Raw genomic sequence first — 19,030 nt, 5'->3', positions numbered from 1 at the left:
TCTGGCAATACCTGGCCTGACTATCCCTTAGAGCACGGAGAAAAATGGCCACAAGGGGACCTTCAATTATAACATGTACTTCAACTAGATCTGTTTGGAAAAGGGGAAGGAAAATGGGCTGAGATCCCTTACGTTTAACTCTTCTTTTATCTGAGATAACAAAGAACTAGCAAAATGGTGTAGAGCAGACTCCCATTCTCTGGCAGTAGTGTTACAGGTGCCAGAACCACTGGAAAAGTACCACTCAGACTCCAGATGTTCTGAATTAGCTGAATTTATTTAGCTGGGCTCTGGACTGGTGTGACTTCAGAGTCTGACAGGAGCAGAAATGCAGCATTCTTGCAAGCTTTTGGAGCTGATTTATTGCACGAAGGATGTATGCAAGTACCCCAGGCTGTGCTTCTGGCTTGCCTTGCATTTTACAATCAACATGTTTTTTGTTATCTTCTCTACCAGGGGTCCTGTGAGTTCCAGAGACAACTGCCAGATGATATAATTGGGTTTTGGGGAGGCCTGTACGGCATTCAGGACTGAACTCTTCAGGGTCAGAGGGGTGCCTCTGCGTGGCAGTTAGCTGCCAGTTTGATATGCTGGCACTTGTTTTTCATTAAGCCTTGAGTGATTGCTTTCAAACATGAGGGGATGTAACACTGGACTGAGCTCAGTTGAGTGATGATTGTCAATGCTTTGTGGAGCTAGGTGTTTCAGAGACGACTACCCAACTTCTACATTAGGCCACTTCTGAACACCTTAGTGGAATATGGTTCTGTATGTCTTGTTCTTACAGCTCAGTCCACGGGTGCCATTATATGTGATGCATTGAGGGCAGTTTCTGATTTCCCTCAATGTGGCCTTCCCCAAGTCAGGTAAGAAAACTAGCTGGAACTTTAGTCCTCTAAGAGTTTGGTTCCATTTTTCACAGCCACTGTACTAGCTGACAGGATATCTGGAGAGCATCAGAGCTTGTGTCCACGAGACCTAATACTTGTTTCATCAGTTTGTGATGCTCTGACAGCACAGAGAGAGGCATGTTTGTCTGCAAAGTGATACTGCTCAGCCTATCTTCAGAAGGTCAAGTTCTAATGCTTCCTCCTCCTTACCTGGCCAGTGGCAAAGCTCCTGCACAGTGTTCCAGTCAGATTCCCTACTAAGAAGAGACATAGGCAACCTACTCTAGCCCCTCACCAGTGACCACACTCACCGTGTCTCTCTTCGCCAGCCAAGGCCTTTTACAAATAGGGCCAAAGTGTTCCACTACCACAGCAGCACGCTCTATTCCAGGGGAAAGTCTTCCTGTACAAAATGAAATACCAGCTGAGGTACCATTGGAGGTTCCCTCATAAGTCAAACAGGTTTCTAAATGCTCTGATAGACCCGTACCCACTAGAATGTTTCCACTCTGAGTTACTAGGGCAGGGCAGGAACCCAGTCATATTTCCTCTTTATTGGCTGAACTTAAAAGATTTAAAAGGACCTGGGAAATTATACTGAAAATCTTGACCAATATAAACAATACTTCCATCTATTAGCTGGATTGGAAGGATCCAATGATGTTGTTAGAGTAAATTGTGCCACTCCACCTCCCCAAAGAAAGGAGAATAATTTTAGATTAGGCCATTGTTGTTAGAAATGATTAAGTCAACAGAAAAAATAGTAGGGCTAAGATAGAATACCCACTGGAGATGAAGCGTTCTCTACCAAAAATCAGAATGGAAACCTAGGATTGATAGGGATGAGTTGTTCAGGAGTCACTTCTTTCTTGTACTATGTTATAGAGGGTCTCAAAATTGCTAATATCAAACCATTAAACTGCTTTCAACTGTCCCAAATTTATGAAGAAAATGAAATTCCCTTTAGGCTTTGTGGATAGAGTTTAATATGTTATGAGAAAGTTCACCAATATAGAAACATGGTCATAGGAAGAGGAGACTCTACTATGGAATAATTTCTCACTCAGTGAGCCCCAAACATCTATAAGAAACTTCAGATTCTGATGGTCTAGACAAGCAAGCCCTTAGATGATTTATTCTATCCTGTTAATTCAGTCTGTTATAATTGGGAGCAAGAGAAGGAAAGGAGAAATGATAGATATGATAGGGAATAGATAGCTGCAATAAGGGCCAAACCAACAACAGTCTTCCGTCTGGGAAATCAGTAATGCTCAAAGGGGTATTTCCTTTGTGAATAGGTAGGCCACTTTGGAAAGAAATGCCCACAAAGACATAAACCCCCTCTGAGACCATGCTGAGAATTGTAAGGGAAATTTTTGCAAGGAAGTCAATGTTATAGGAAGTTATTGGGGCCCAAGTCATTCTCCCTAACATTTGACGGATTCCAGGGCTAGCCCTATTGAATCTCATCAGGCCTACCCAAGTACAGGGAACCCCAGTCAGTTCTGATAGTGGAAATTCAACAGATCTACTTCCTCATAGACATTGGAGCCTGATTCTCAGCCTTGCCCTTCTTCTCTGACCCCTGATCATCTAATTCAATTACTGTTCTGGGAGTATAGAAAGTTATTTACACATAGAAAATAACACATAGAAAGTTATTTTACCTTACTCCCTGCTTATTTGTGGGGAGATCTCCTTTTCTATCATTCCTTTGCGAAATTGCCTGACACTCCTGTTCCTTTCGGGGGGAGAGATTTTCTATCGCAACTCAAAGTATAACTATTGCTCCTTCCTAAAATCAGTATGTACCGATGGGAAAAGTTAAGAACAGCCACCCCTGTGGTTAGTCATCTTAAAGATCCTTCCTACATTCCTCATCAAAAGTAGAATCATAAGATCCATGCAAACTCAATCAGATGAAAACCAGCATAGAATTGGGGAAATGAGCAGGAGACTGCAACCTTGGCAAGGAGCTGTTGGCAGATGGTCACTGCTGGGTGAGGGAGAGGTGATATTCTTTAAGGAGTGCTGAGACACAGTCTTAACAGGCTCCAACTGATAATCTCACCCCAAGGGACACCTGGGTACACAATCTTGACTAGATAGGCTTTAACGTATATGATAAAATGAATAAAGCCCTTTGGACAGGCTATAGGAGGAATCAAGGTGGGGAAGGGGGGAATTAAATATGGTTAAGTTGTAGTGTACGAAATCCACAAAAGTTCAATTAATATATATATATATATATATATTTAAAAAGTAGTATCTCTTAAATTGAGACTAAGAAAGGATTAATTCCCATCACCACTAGCCTAAAATAACAAGGATTAGTAATTGAATGTTGTACCTCAATAATGCCCCCAATTTAGGAGTCAAAAAAGGCCCCCAACAAATGGAAATTGTTAGGTTTCCAAACAGCAGCAGTTTCCCCCCTCCCCAACAGGGACCTCACCTTGACCTTTGGAGTCAAGGGAAACAAACTCTGCTGAGAAGCAGCCTGCCTCTCCTCTGATCTCCAAAGATAAGATAAGCAGATTCTACCTGATAACCAGAGATTTTAGAAGCTGGTTTTCTCTCATCTTAAGAGGGAAAAAGTAAACACTTCCACACCCTAATCCTACCTGTTTCCCCCTCCCTGATTTCTCCCCCAAACATTCCCCCTTCCACACCCTAAAGCCCCCATATATAAAGTCCCAGCTCACAACCCGTGGGCTGACATCTTTCCCTTCCCGGACATCTTTCCCTGACATCCTTCCCCTTCCCTTCCCTTCCCTTCCCTTCCATCTTTCCCTTCGCGGACATCTTTCCCTTCCCCAAGGGAAAGGTGCCCCGTGCGAAAGAAATCTGTGTCCCGCTGAGAATTCCATCTGAGCCTCGGTGCCTCATCCATCTGCTCGTGCCTTCCTCCATCCGCCGCCACCCACTCGCTCCCGCCCATTCTCTACCTATCAGAAATTAATACAGGACCTCTCACTGATCAGTAAAGCAGTGGTCCCTTTCCAAGCAGTGGCCCCTAACACTTACCAACTTATGACTTAGTTCCCCTAAGTATTCAGTGCTTGGTCTCAAGGATGCCTTTTCCTGCCTCCCACTTCACCAAGCTGGACAATCTCTGTTTGTAGGACCCTACTCAAAACATGGGCCAAAGGAAATGGACAGTCCTCCCCCAGAACTTCCAAGACAGTCCTCAATTATTTGGTCATGCCCTGTCCCAAGACCTAATGGATTAGACCTGTCCAGGGACCACTGTATCAAATATGTGGATAATCTCTGCTCATGTGGTTCAACTGAGGAAATTATCTCCCAAGAGACAGATTCTATTCTTAAATTCCTAGAAGATAGAGGGTATAAGGTCTCATGAGAGAAAGCTCAATTATGTCAGAATAAGGCTTCCAATCTAGGACTAATCTTATGTAAAGAAATCAGGGCTTTGGGACCCAAATATATCCAGTCAATTTTAACTTGTCCTCTCCCCAAGACCTTCAAACAACTACAAGCTTTTTTTGGGGGGGGGGTGTACTGGATACCATAGAATATGGATCTTTGTGTATGCAGAACTTGCTGAGTCTCCTTATCAACCACTTAAAGAGGCACAGATAGGAGGCATCTGTCAGACTGAATGGACTCTATAATCACAAGGGGCATGTCAAAAGCTCAAAGGTAGCCTAACCCAGGTCCCTGTATTATGCCTGCCTACTCAATACAGATTTCAAGTATATGTTCCTGAAAAACAGGGCACTGACCTGGAAATGATTTCTCAACTCATCTGGGCTTCTCCTCAGCCATGAGGAGTAAAGCCAGGAGCCAGGAACAAGAAAGTAGACTGAGTGGCCAAGACATAGCCCAGTTTTCCCAGGGGATGGCAACTGCAATGTTTTTAATCCTAGAGGTTCATAAATTTACCATAGGGTGTCCTTTCACAATCTGCATTTCCCATGATGTTGGAGGCACCGTTAATTTAAAAGGGAACCAATGGCTATGCTTAAATACCAGACCCTTATGCTTGAAGGATCTGAGACACTTAAAACCTGCTAGAATTTCAATCTAACTACTTACCTCCATGAAGGTGAGGGGTGCCCTTCATTCTTGTGAAGAGGACTGCATGGAATACTATGCAGCTTGTCTCAATATAGCTGGTGAGCCTTTAGAGAAAAAAAGACTTAATATTGTATAGTAATGGGATTTTCTTCAAAAATGAAGTAATACATCTTGCACGATATTCTGTGGTCTCAGACTCTGGAGTACTTAATTCAGGCCTGTTCCTAAAATTTCTACCACTTAGTTAGCAAAATTAATAGCTACCAATACACCTTCCTCATCTTCCATGTTTATGTTGCTATTTAGAGCAAATGAGATCCCTTGACCACAGCATGGACCCCATAAAACACTCTGAGGAGATCTTAAAACTCCTGCATGCTGTCTTACTACCATCCAAAGTAGCAGTAATCCACTGCTATGACCATCAGAAGGGAGGTGATCCAATATAGCTAGAGGCAGTAAGGGACAGATTCAGAGGCCAAACAGGTTTCACTTGGACACATAGAATGCCCCATCCCCTGAGAAATGTCCCTGCTACCCCCTGGTAGAGCTAACTATTACTCAGAAGAATTGTATTTGGCCCCCAAAATATTATCAATTAGATTCTTGGGGAGGGTGGCTAGACACCGAAGGTGAAATTTTGTTCCCTAAGAAATCAGAGTGGAAGCTATTTAATACTTTACATCATTTATATAATTACGGACAGACACTACTTATATAGGAGTCAAAAAGATGTTTAATGGACAAAGCCTCAGGGTCAGAAAACAACAGATAATGCAGGAATGTGAGATATGCAAAACAAAACAACAACAACAAATCCCTACTCTCCTAATAAATGCTTATAGCTGCCTGCAGTCCAGAACTGGGGGACAGATCCAGGCAAGGATTGACAACTAGCCTCTATCAACTTGCCTAAAGGTTCCCACTCTAAATGCCTTCTGGTCCTAATGGACACCTTCCTTAGTTGAAGAGAGGCAATCCCTTGCACCACAGAAAAGTCTTCTGATGTAGTCACAGTATTACACTCAGAGATAATTCCTCACTTTGGACTACGCAAGAGTCTCCATAGTGATAATGACCCAGCCTTGAGGACTGAAGTCATACAATGTTTATCAGCAACTCTGGGAATAGGATGCCACTTAAATTGTGCCTGGCAGCCTCAGTTCTCAGGAAAAGTAGAAAATGCCAATGAATTCCAAGAGTCACCTAAAGAAATGAATTCAAGTAAATCAATGTCTATGGGTCAAACTTTCCCCTTAACCCTGCTTAGACTCAGGAATAGCCTTCAATCAACAGGGTTTCACTCTATTTGAGGCTCTATATGGTAGACCCTTCCTTACCAATGATTTGATACTAGATTCTGAGACCACACATGAAGTGTGACAAATTTCTCAGTGAAATTTCAGCAAGTATCTGAACTGCAGAAAGGACTCCCTGCGAAGAGTATTTAGGAACCCCTCTCTTCTGCCCAGAAGACTTCATATTTAATTTTTGGTCATATTTTTTTGAGACAGGGTCTCCCTGTAGCCCCAGCTGGCCTGGAATTTGCTATGTAGACCAGGTTGGCCTTGAACTCACAGAGATCTCCCTGCCTCTACCTCCTGAGTGCTGATATTAAAGGCATGTGCCACCATATCTGGCTATATTTCATGCTTATTAAGGACCCAGAACCCACCAAGGGTTTTTCCCAACTCCTATGGGAGGATCCACATCCCCTCATCCTGTTCACTCCTATGACAGAGTAGCTGAATTTGATGCCTGGATCCACCAGAAAAATGTCAAAATCTGCACCTTGCCAGAATGATCTAGAGAGAGACTACAGATTTCTAACTTGTCTCTGAGACCCACTATGTCTATAAACCTTTCTTTGGAGGATCTGGGAGTACTCTTGAGTAGGCAATAGCCACAAACTCAGATATATCTCAATATACCTCAAAGTTATGTCTCACCCCTTGAAGCCTCAACACTTCCAACTTACACCACCCCCTACTTTGTCCCCTGTTAGCCTTGGACCCAGGCCTGCTTTAATTCCTCTGCCTCAGATCTCTGGACTAGCTTCCTAAACCAGACTAGCTAAATTCCCTAGCATAGATTCCACTGGATCCTGATCTCTCTGACACAGACCAGAACTGGAACTGTCTTGAATAGCCTACCAACTACCCTGTCCCACCAACTACCCAGACTAGCCTACTGCCCTGCCAAAACCTGAAACACACACCAATTTATTTTTCATACCTGAGCAAAAAGCAACCAAGCTACATAAAGAATATAAACAGCTAAAGTTCAATTAATCAAAGAGAGAATTGAAGATCCTACTGGAAACAAACAAAAAAAGAACATCCATATGCCCAAACAGCTGCATAAAACCACAAATAATATAGAAAACCAAGAGAATATTTTCCCAACAAAACTCACTAGTCCTATAGAAGTACACTGCAATGAGAGTCACCCTGAGGAACCCCAGTATTCAGAATTTAAAAGAACAATCATAGACATGATCAAAGAACTTAAAGAAAGCACAAACAACCCAAAGAGTATAGGCATAAGCTTGTGATGGAAATTCAAGCATGTACAAATATGTGGCTCAATGGAATATCAAAAATAATTCAGGACATGAAAAGTGAAGTCACAAAAAAGTTGGAATTATTGAAGAAAACCCAAACCAAAATGAACATGGAATTGAAAAACCACGAAAGCCAATGGGAAACAACAAGAGAAAGCATGCAAGGAAAATGAATGAAACGGAAAACAGAATATCAAGACTGGATGACAAAGATGAAGATCTGGGCTCCCTTTTTAAATATTTTACTTATTATTTTTATTTTATGTGTATGCATGTATTGACTGCATGTAGGTAAGTGCACCTGTGTCATGCAATGCCCACGGAGGACAGAAGAGACTGTCGGATTCCCTGGAACTGGAGTTATGGACAGTTGTTAGCTGCCATGTGCATGCTGGGTTTTGAACCTGGGTCTCCTGCAAGAACAGTCAGTGTTCTTAACTACTGAGCCATCTCTTCAGCCCAAAAGATCTGGACTCCTTAAGCAAAGACTATGCCAAATTCAAAAATAAAACAGGAATGGAATATGAAGGAAATGGGGGACAACATGAAAAGACCATATCTAAATCTCATAGGCATACAAGATGGAGAAGAATCTGAGGCCAATGACATTGACCAGACCTTCAACAGTATTGTAGAAGAAAATGTCCCTAAATTAAGGAAATTCTGAACATATACAGATTTAAGATGCACATAGAACACCAATGAAACATGACTATAACAATATTTCCCATGGAATATCATAGTACAAATATTAAACATACAGAGCAAAGACAGGTTACTCTCTTTTTTAATTTTCTCTGCTAGAGAAAAACAATAAGTTTTATATAAAGGAAAATATCATCAGAATTAGAGCTCACTTTTCAGTTCAAACTATGAAAGCCACAAGAGCCTGGACCAAAGTATTTCAATTTCTAACCAATCATGGATGCCAATCCTGAATACTTTATCCAGCAAAACTATCTATCATAGACGAAGGGGGATAGAAAATTATCCATGACATGAATAAGCTAAAAGAATTCATCTCCAGAAAACTAAGCCTACAGAGAATATACAAAGCAATCAATGGACCGAAGATGAGTATACTCAAGAGGTACAGAAAGAAAACAAAGAATAGAATACAACAGAAACACAAAATAGGGCCACAAACACAAAGAAATTAAAATTACAGTATCCAATTAACACCTTTCAATAGTAATACTAAATATCAGTGGTCTCAACTCCTCTATCAAGACACCTAGGCTAGTGGAATGGATCAAGAAAGAAAACCCATCTTTTTGTTGTGTTCAGGAAACTCATCTCATCTTTAAGGATATATATTACCTTAGGGTGAAAGGATGGAAAAAGAATTCCAAGCAAATGGCACTAAGAAACAAACAGGTACTGCAATTCTAATATCCAACACAATAGACTTCAAATCAAAACTAATCAGAAGAAATAAAGAGGTTACCTCATTCTAATCCAAGGAACAATTGAAAATATATGCACCAAACTATGGTGCACCCAATTTTATAAAACAGTACTTCAGGACTATAAAACACAAATTAGACCCAACTCTGTAATAGTTGGTGACTTCAATACCCTACTGTCTTCAATGTGTAATTCAAATGGATGGAGAATAAAAAGAGACATCTGAATTAAGTGACATCCTACATGAAATGGACCTAACAGACATCTACAGAATATTCCATGCAAGCACCTTAGAATACACTTTCTACTCAGCAGCCATGTAAGTTTTTCTAAAAGTGACCATATTCTGGGAAATCAAATAAATCTCAACAAATATAAAAATAAAAATAAAATAATTCCATACATTCTATCAGACCACAGTGATTTTAAGCTTATAATCAACAGCAAAAGAAGCTTTAGAAACTGCAAGAACTTGTGGAGATTAAACAACACATTCCTGAATGATGAATGGGTCAAAGAAAAAAATTAAAAAATAAAAGTACTTTTAGAAATAAATGACAATATAACACAACAAAACCTCTGAGCATTTTAAAGGCAGTTCTAAGAGGGAAGTTTATAGATTTATTGCTGCCATTAAAAATCAGAAAGAGTACATGTATTGACTTAACAGTACAAATTAAGTCTCTGGAAAGGAAAGAACAAACTATAGCAGATGAGAAAATACATCAAAAATTAGAGTAAAAATTAATAAAATGCAAACAAAGAAAACAATACAAAAAAAATCCATGAATCTGAAAGCTGGTTCTTTGAAAAATAAAACAAAATATCAGAACCTTAGCTGCGTTAACTGAAAAAAAAGAGAGTAAATTCATATTAACAAAATCAGAGATGAGAAAAAATCAGAACATTGCAAGAGAATATTTTACAAATCTATACTTCATTAAATTTGAAAATCCAAAAGAAATGGATGAATTTCTAAAGTTGTGTACACCACCAAACTTAAATCAAGAAGAAATTAATAGCTTAAACATACCTATTTTAAAAATAAAGAAATTGAAACATGAATATAAAACCTCTTGGCTAAAAAATTGCCCAGGCCTAGATGGATTCACAGCAGAATTCTACCAGAAATTCAAAGAACATCTACACCCAATACTGTTTAAATTATTCTAAAAGATAGAAACAGAGGGAGAATTCTCAAACTCCTTTTATGAAGCTGGTATCACTCTAATACCAAAACAAGGTAAAGACACAACCAAAATGACCCATACTCTTAAAGAACATAGATGCAAAGATACTCAACAAAATGCTCACAAGCTGCATACAGACACATATCAAAATGATCACCCAACATGATTAAGTTGGCTTTATTCCAGAGACGCAATGATGGTTCAATACACATAAGTCAATAAATGTAAAAAACATATAAATGGGCTGAAAGACAAAAATCACATGGTCATCACGATAGGATGGAGAAAAGTTCTCTGAAAAAAATCCAACATGCGTTCATGTTAAAAGTCCTAGAAGGAACTGGCCTTGAGGGAAAATACCTCAACATAATTAAAGCTATATACAAAAACCCACAGCTAACATCATTATAAATGGAGAAAAACTGGAAACATTCCCACTAAAATCAGGAACCAGACAGGGCTGTCCACTATCTCCATACAATTTCTACATAGTGCTTGAAACTCTTACAACAGCAATAAGACAACAGAAAGAAATTAAATGATTATTAAGAGTATATAAGAAATCCTAAAAATTCCAAAATAAATTTGTTAGAAATGATGAATATTTTCAGTAAGGAGACAGGTTAAAAAATCAACTTACAAAAGTCACCAGCTTTTCTATATACCAATAACAAGTAATCAGAAAAAGCATTCAAGGATACCCTAAAATTCACAATAACTTCAAAAAAATATATTTAGGAATAAACCTAACCAAAGACATTAAAGATCTATACAATGAACATCGTAAATCTTTAAGAAAACAATAGAGGATGACATTAAGAAACTGAAATACCTACTATACTCATGGATTGGCAAAATTAATATTGTGAAAATGACCATCTTACCAACAGCAATCTTTAGAATCATTGAAATGCCAATCAAAATACCCATGACATTCTTCACAGAGCTAAAATAAAATCCTAAGATTCACATAGAATCACAAAAGACCCCAGATAGCCAAGCCATCTTGGGCAAAAAGAACAACACTGGGTGGATCACTATACTAGATCTCAGATTATACTATAGAACTATAGTTATAAAAACAGCATTGTACTGACACAAAATAGACAAATGAGTCAATGGAATACAATCAAAGACCCAAACATGACAAGCAATTTCAGGCACCTGATATTTGACAAAGCATCCAAGAACAGACACTGGAGGAAAGGTAGCATCTTCAACAAATGGTGCTGGCAAAACTGGATCTCCACCTGTAGAAGAATTAAATTGGATCCTTATCTTTCACCTTGCACAAAAGTCAACTCCAAATGGATCAAAGACTTCAATATAAAACGTGAATCTTAGAAACTTCTAGAAGAAAACATAGGCAGTACCCTCCAAGATATAGATGTAGGAAAGGACTTTCTAAATCGGGCAACAGCTATTCAGGCATTAAGGTCAACAATCAGTAAGTGGGGCCTCATTATGCTACAAAGCTTTTGTACAGAAAACATAAAAACAAAAACAAAACAAAAACAAAACAAACAAAAAAATGAAGTAAAGAAAAGAAATACTGAATGGGAGAAAATCTTCACCAGCTACATATCTGACAGAGGAGTATTATCCAGAATATGCAAAGAATATAGAAAACAAAGAAACAAGAAAATAAAAGACTCAATAAAAATATGGGATATAGACTTGAACAGAGAGTTCTCTAACGAAGAAATAAAAAAGGCTAAGATATACCTTAAGAAGTGTTCAACAACCTTAGTAATTAGAGAAATGCAGATAAAAACCACTGTAAAATTCCATCTTACCCTAGTCAGACTAGCTAAGCTCAAAAGAACATGTTACAGAGTTTGGGACAACCAGTAAGGACCACTCAGACTCAAAATATTCTGAACGAGCTGAATCTATTTAGTTGGCCAGGGACAGCGCTCTCTGAGCCAATTTAGGGAATACCATCCTAACTGGGAGAAGACAGGAACATTTTAAAGGTAAAGTCCAAAGGCTAAAGTCCTTGGTACAAGATTTAAGCTTTTACAATTTTATGAATTTTAAAGAAAATTCCTCAGGGGGGCAGGCAACCTGGTAATCTTGGCAGCTGCCTTGAGGAGGAGAGTGGTGGCGAGAAGTAAAGAAAGCCATGAAGTCATGCAGGCTTACAGCCTGCATGGGAGGTCAGACACATGGCTGACCAGCAACAACATGGCTGGGTAAAGGAGGCTTTAGAGAAAGTAAAGAAATACAAGATGCTAGAGGCAGCCCAAAGCCTTAAAGAAAGCATGTTTAGAAAAGGGATATGGAGAAGAAAATGAAAGATTACACTTTTCTGAAGTATTCAGAAAAACAAGAAGACTTAAAGACCACACGACTGTGGCTGGTCAAGACGTTCTGTGCTAGGAGGTGGGATTTCAGGCAGGAAAAGTTTGCTCTAGCATTAACGGACTACATAGTCCACCCATCTATTTAGTATAACATTTGATGAACCCGTTTTCCTAGGTGGTGGTCCTATTGTTGTGGTTTTGGAGTCAAGATCCAATTCGTCTCAGAGACGAAGGTGCAGAAAGGAAAATTTATTTACAATTGCAATTGGGCCAACTTACTCTCCACCAGAATAGGAGATAAGTGGCCCCAAGTTAAAGTAACAGTCCTTTTATAGGACTTCTATGACCTTTTTCAAGCCAGCAACTTCAGAACAAAAGCAGAAATATGGAGTTAGCAAGGTTTGCATAAACTTAAGGACACAACAGGAAATCTTGAGAAAAATCTCATGGAAAGGTCCTCAGAACTGTGGTCGGAAAGTTTCAGAAAGCCTACCTGACGACAAGTCAAGGTTTGCTGATTTTTGAGAATACCCTTTGTAACATACAATTTCTGAAGGAATCCAAGCATTAAAACTCAGGAAAAACAATTCTTTCATTTGGCTAAATGATTAAAATACTGATTCACTTGTATCACATACAACGCAGAAGGGAAAAACAGGCAAGTAACAGGAGTCAAAGAAGTCAGCAAGGCGCCAGCCTCTCACACTATGACCACAAGATTGCCCAGTGATTTTGTAGTCTTGAACAGTTAGAGTCAGAGTAGCAGTCGGATTCTCAGCCTCTCCAGCGTGGTGCAGTCATGGTTGGACGACTCGGACTCTATCCTGTGAGTTCATCTGATAAATCATTTGATAAATACGTTTTGTGTGTTTGTGTGTGTGTGTGTGTGTATTCATTCTACCAGTTCTGTTTCGTTAGAGAGCCCTGAATAATACATCTGGGATATAGTGTAATGACCAACCCACATCTTCCCTGATATTCCCAATCCTAAATCAAAACTACCTTAAGTGGAATGTCAAGGAAACTCTCAAGATAACCTTAACCCTCTCAGTTCCTCATGAAGTCAGTATCTCTGAGGCAATTCAGCCTATTTCTAGATTTAAACTAGAAACTGATAAGCTCCTTAAATGCATGGCAAACCACCTAGAGGAAATAGTAAACTGAGGAAGAATAAATGTGTTAACAGACATAAACGAATCTGATAAAACCTGTCAAGGATTTTTTTTTATTTACTTGAGGATGTCTGCTCATTCCCCCAAATTCTATCTCCCACCAGCTTCAGAGAGGTATTATTGTCCATACTGTCCTTCTATTTAGCACTGTATTGCTTCTCTCAGGGTTAGTCTTTTGCATTTATTGAAGCTGCAGAGAGCACTGTGGCCATCACCAAATGGCATTTTTCATCTTTCTTGTTTCCAAAACAGGATTTTATTGACCCTTCTTGGATAAACCAATATAAACAGCAGCTACCAACCTTGGAACAAGTTCCTGCAGATAGACCTTTCCAATAGACGCCCTAACTGCTGATACTATCACCAATCCCATCTAGCAGGAAGAGTCAGAAAGATAGATGCACCCCATCAACAGCTGGTTACCTCTTAGAGGAGTAAATGGAGGAGGATAGGATATAGTTCTAAGGCAGATAGTCAAAGATGGATTTATTAGGCTTTAGACAACTGTTTTCCAGTCACTTTCATTTCCATCCAAAATGGCCCACTAACATGTTTTTGTCCAAAGTTGGCCCTTTTTGTGCACTCTTTTGCTGTGGGTATGTTGCTGCTGACAGGAATTTCAAACTTCCTGATCTTGCTTTATACAATCAGGTTCCTGCTTTTATAAGAGTGAACCAACCAGCAACATGCATCCTATCCTGTCTTCTCCAAAGAGGGAAAGGGGAGTCTAGTCCTGTTCTGCCTCTTACCCTATAGATAATAAAGCCCATACTCTCCAAAGAGAGGCAGACAGTGCTCCAGTTCTGGACTCCTTCACTTTGTGGGGAGTCTTTCTGCTTGTTTTGTGTGTAGAGTGTTACTTCTGCTTCAAAAAACCTTAGCTGTGTGTGCTGACTTCAAATTTCTTGTCTTATAATTTTTTTACCTGGTGAAGAAAAGGACCTGAGAACAGACCCTATGTGGTAACAGGCTTATTTAGTTTTTTACATGAAGTTTTGGGTTGATTTAGAAAAAATAAAAATAAAAGTAATTACCAATATCAAGTATTTTGCATTTTCTTCTTCTAAATTAAACTTTTTCCATTATATTTATTTATTATTGTCTTTGTGTGTATTTGTGTATTGTGTGAGATATTTGTGAGAGTGTGATGATTTAAATGAGAAATATCCCGCATAGGCTCATGTATTTCAATACTTGGTGCCTAGTCTATGGCAGAGAGGCATGGGAGCAGGTGTCAGAAACAAGGAATCAGAGTGACTGAGCAGGTAATGGGGCAAGGCTCTAAATCCTCAATGCCTACCCTACTTTCTCCAGGAAAGCTGTAACCCATAAGGGTTTGGTAAGCTCCCCGAACAGTACTACCTACTGCAAATTCACTGAATTTTTGTATTAGTCTCAATTCTTGGTGGAGGCTTTAGAAATATTTGCATAAGCAGACATATTTTGTGAAAGTAATAGGGATACTTTACTTTTATTCCAATCTATATGGATTTAAATTATTTTTCCTTTCCTTTCATTTTCTTTTCCTTCCTTTCTTTCTTTCTTTCTTTCTTTCTTTCTTTCTTTCTTTCTTTCTTTCTTTCTTTCTTTCTTTCTTTTTTTCAACTCCCTGTAGCACCAGCTGGCCTGGAACTCATTATGTAGACTAGGCCGGCCTTGAACTCAGAGATCCACCTGTTTCTGGCTTCTGAGTGCTGGGACTAAAGGGGTGTGGTAGCACACCCAGCTAAATTATTTTTCTTACCTAACTTCTCTGGTTAGGACTTTAGGTACTATGTTGAAATGAGGTAGAAAGTAAAACTTCCTTGCGATAATTCTGATCTTACAAGGGGAGCTATCAATTTTTCAACATTAAGTAAGATAGTACCTGAATGATCGGCATGTGCAACCTTTATTGTATTGAGCTAAATTTCTTCTATACCAAGTATATTGAGAGATTTCATGAGGAAAATGTTGAACATTATTAAATATTTTCCTTCTGAATTTATGTAGATAATGAAGTTTATAATTCTTCATTCTGTTAATGTTATCTATCATTATTCTGTTGTTTATATTGAATCATTTTTACATTTTAGAAATAAAATCCACCTAAGCCGTAGTATATGATGATTTTGATTTTGTTATATTTGCTTTTCTTTAGTTTTGCTCAGGATTTTAACAAATAGTAATGAAATTACTACTTTGCTGTTATTTTTCTTTTTTTCACATTTTTATTGAGCTTTTAAAATTTCATACCTTTCCCACTCAAATCCAAATCTTCTCCTCCATCCAATCGTCCCCTTATCCCCCCAACTGAACCCTATGCACTCTGCCACACATGCTGATTCCTACTCATTCAGGTGTGTGTAACCGAATGTTCTTCAGTGTAAATGCATCCACTGGAGTCTAGTCAGCCCTTCCAGTGGTTTTATGTAGGTTATACTGTTAAAGTATCAGCAAGCCCCATAACAATACTCATCCTAACCCAGAAGCAATCCATCTCAAATAGTTCGCAATCTATTGCTGGCCCATCACCTATTTCTCATCTCCCCTTTGGGCCTTTGTTTAATTGAGCATACATGGGTCCCATATGTGACACCACTACTGCAACACATTCACATAAGCAAGCCTCCAGTGGCCTGGGGGCCTCTACTTCTGTGCATTCATGAACGAACTCTGGTTCTTACAATCTTTCTGCCTCCTCTTCTGCAGTGGTCCCTGAGCTGTGGGTAGGTAAGGTTCCATATAGGAGTCCCATCCTACACTCTACAGTCTCTTATTCTCTAAAACTTTGCCAGTTGTGGCCTTCTGTGTTCTTTGCACTCTGAGGTACATGAAAGCCTTACTGGTGAGAGTTGAGGGGTGCAATAGTCCTCTCTCTACCCCTTATTCTACTAGGTTCCAGGAGCCTTTGTTGTTGAGATTTGACTGCAGATGTGTCACCTATTACTGGGCATCTCCAAGACATATGTTTTCTGTGCCTGACCAGATGTGCAACTCTTCAGTAACCTCCATCTGTTTCAAAAAGAAGCTTCTTTGATGAGTGCTGTACAGCATGCTTGTCACTCTAAGGGAGGTCTCTTCTGTCTGGCACTGCATTCCCTGCCAAGCAGCTCCCAGGTATACATATGCATTAATGTTCAGACACTCTATGTTCATTTCTCATAGGGTTTTTAGGGGACCACTTTTCCCTCTAGGTTTCCTAGTCTCACAAAATTCACACATCTTCTCTCTTTTTTCTCTTACCTGGTTTCCTTCCTCCCTCCCTTCCTAGTCACAGTGCCACCTTTATCACTACCCTCCCTGCAATACCTCCAGATGACCCCGCCATCATTCCTCTCCTGACTTCCCTCCCTCCCTCACACCATAGTCCCTTGCATGTCCCTCCCTCCTCTCCTCCCTGCTGATTGTTCCCCTTTTCCACCTCCCCAAGGTAACATCTGTTCCCTACTGCTAATCATTGTGTGGCTTTAACAGCAGGCTAGCACAGTCCTCATTAAATAAGATTCAAGGTGTCCCTTTGAAATGTTTTTGGAGAAGCTGGAGCAGGATCTGTGCTACAGTTAGGAGTATTATACTTTCTTCTTAGTGCTATACTAGTGAGTGATTTAGTCTCACTTAGGGTTTTTTTTGTCCATATATTGTTACTAAATTAGTGCTTTTTCAGAGATAGGAATACCTGTGCCTTCTATTCTTCCATTTTGCTGATGCTTCCTTCATGTAAGGTTTTAATGTTGTATCTTATTAAACAATTCAAGACAAATAATACCCTCAGCTGCCGACCAAGGAAAGCTGTCTGATAAGACTTATAAACATGCACGTACATAATTTAATATTCAAAAACTGCATGTTTTATGCAATATCTCAGGATTAACCAGTATCTTTCAAAATTAGTCTTAAACAATCGACAGAGTTTCATTATTTAGAACAAAATTTAGGGGGCTTTCTAAACAACATATTTGGAACAAGATTCTTATGTATTTGCTATTTATAGAACTATAACATTGTCTTAGCAAAATGAATATTAACAATTTTGTGTTTGTCCTTGCACTGCTAATAAGCACAGATTAATTTGCTTTTTAAAGTAAATAAGCTAAATAAATAAATAAATACATGGTAGCATCATAATATTATAGTGATCATCTGAAATTTTCATATATCAACAAATAACAAGAGTTGCAATTCATCAACAATGAGGATCAAATTAAAATACTTGCTTTTAAAACCCTGTGCAAATGGTATGTAAATAATTGCTTAATATTTCTGCTTCTTTCAACATATTATGAAATATATCGCCTGAAAGAAGGAAGAATTTTGTAAGCTATTTAACAAGCTGTGGGTTATAATTCATGATACTGTTTCAGGATATTGCTGTAAAACTGAGCTTCTGACTTAAGAGGGATTGATCATACCAAGCAATAATGAATAAAGTGTATTTTCATGTAAAATACTATTTACCTCAAAAGTATACTTTCATAAATAAATACTACTTACTACAAAAGCAACAGGTGTCCAGGTATGCATAAATACATAATTATGAACCCATACACTTATATTTCTGAATAGAATTTCATAATTCATGTCCCTATAATTCATATACTTCTGATGAAACATTTCATTTTAAAACAACAGTATTTAAGAGAGATTATTTTTAGGTGCTAGAGAGGTGACGAAGCATTTAAAAGCACTAATTGCTCAGAGGACCTGGGTTAACTTCCCAGAACCCACATGGTGGCTGACAACCATCCCTAACTCCAATTCTAGGGGATCAACACCCTCTTCTGCCCTCAGTCCTCATTGGATGCATTAGTCAATTCTCACCTTCCACCATTTGCATTCCAGGAAACTAACTCAGGTTCTCAAGCTTGGTGGTCAAGTGCCTCTTTTAATGTGACATCTCACTGTCTCTGAATTACTAGTTTTTAAAGACTGTACTTTTATATAAGTATTCGAATATCATTTCACAGTGAGTATAATTATTTTATGCCATTTCATTTCTAGGCACCACCCTGTAGACTCTATAGAATTAAGTATGTTTAGGTAAGTAAATGCAAACATCGTTCACTGCACTACTTGCTAGTGAACCAACACTGTCCATCTTGTATTAGGTTACATTGAAATCCACATTGAGACTTGCCTACAATACACCTTGTACAAGTTCTTCTACCAAGTGACATATAAACTCACATAAGAAAGTTATGTGTGTCCCTACTAGTTTAAGGCAATAAAACTTGTTATTATAATTATATTAAGTGAGCTAATGAAGTGTGAACATGCAAAGAAAGGCAGCTCTTGATCTATGAGAACTACAAAGAAAGTTTTGAAAAGATTTGATAATCTTATATTAGAAGAACTTTGCTGGAAAAATGTGGTGGATAAAATGGTGGTCGAAATTCTAGTGGTGGCAAAATATCAAAAATGCTAGGACTCTAGCTGTCTGTGAAATTATCTGGAAGTCCTCTCTTTTACTTCAACGAAGTCA

The 19,030-nt window shown here is 38.8% G+C and overlaps 1 pseudogene; it reads right to left on the bottom strand.

The window, feature by feature from the left end:
• Positions 1 to 265: 265 nt before the first annotated feature.
• On the bottom strand, positions 266 to 913 carry LOC115068311 (annotated as a pseudogene).
• Between the last annotated feature and the right edge of the window lie 18,117 nt (positions 914 to 19,030).

This window comes from Nannospalax galili, unplaced genomic scaffold (assembly GCF_000622305.1).
Source record: "Nannospalax galili isolate Female #2095 unplaced genomic scaffold, S.galili_v1.0 scaffold10, whole genome shotgun sequence".
In the NCBI taxonomy this organism is placed as follows: domain Eukaryota; kingdom Metazoa; phylum Chordata; class Mammalia; order Rodentia; family Spalacidae; genus Nannospalax; species Nannospalax galili.
This window is presented reverse-complemented; position numbering and strand designations above follow the sequence as displayed.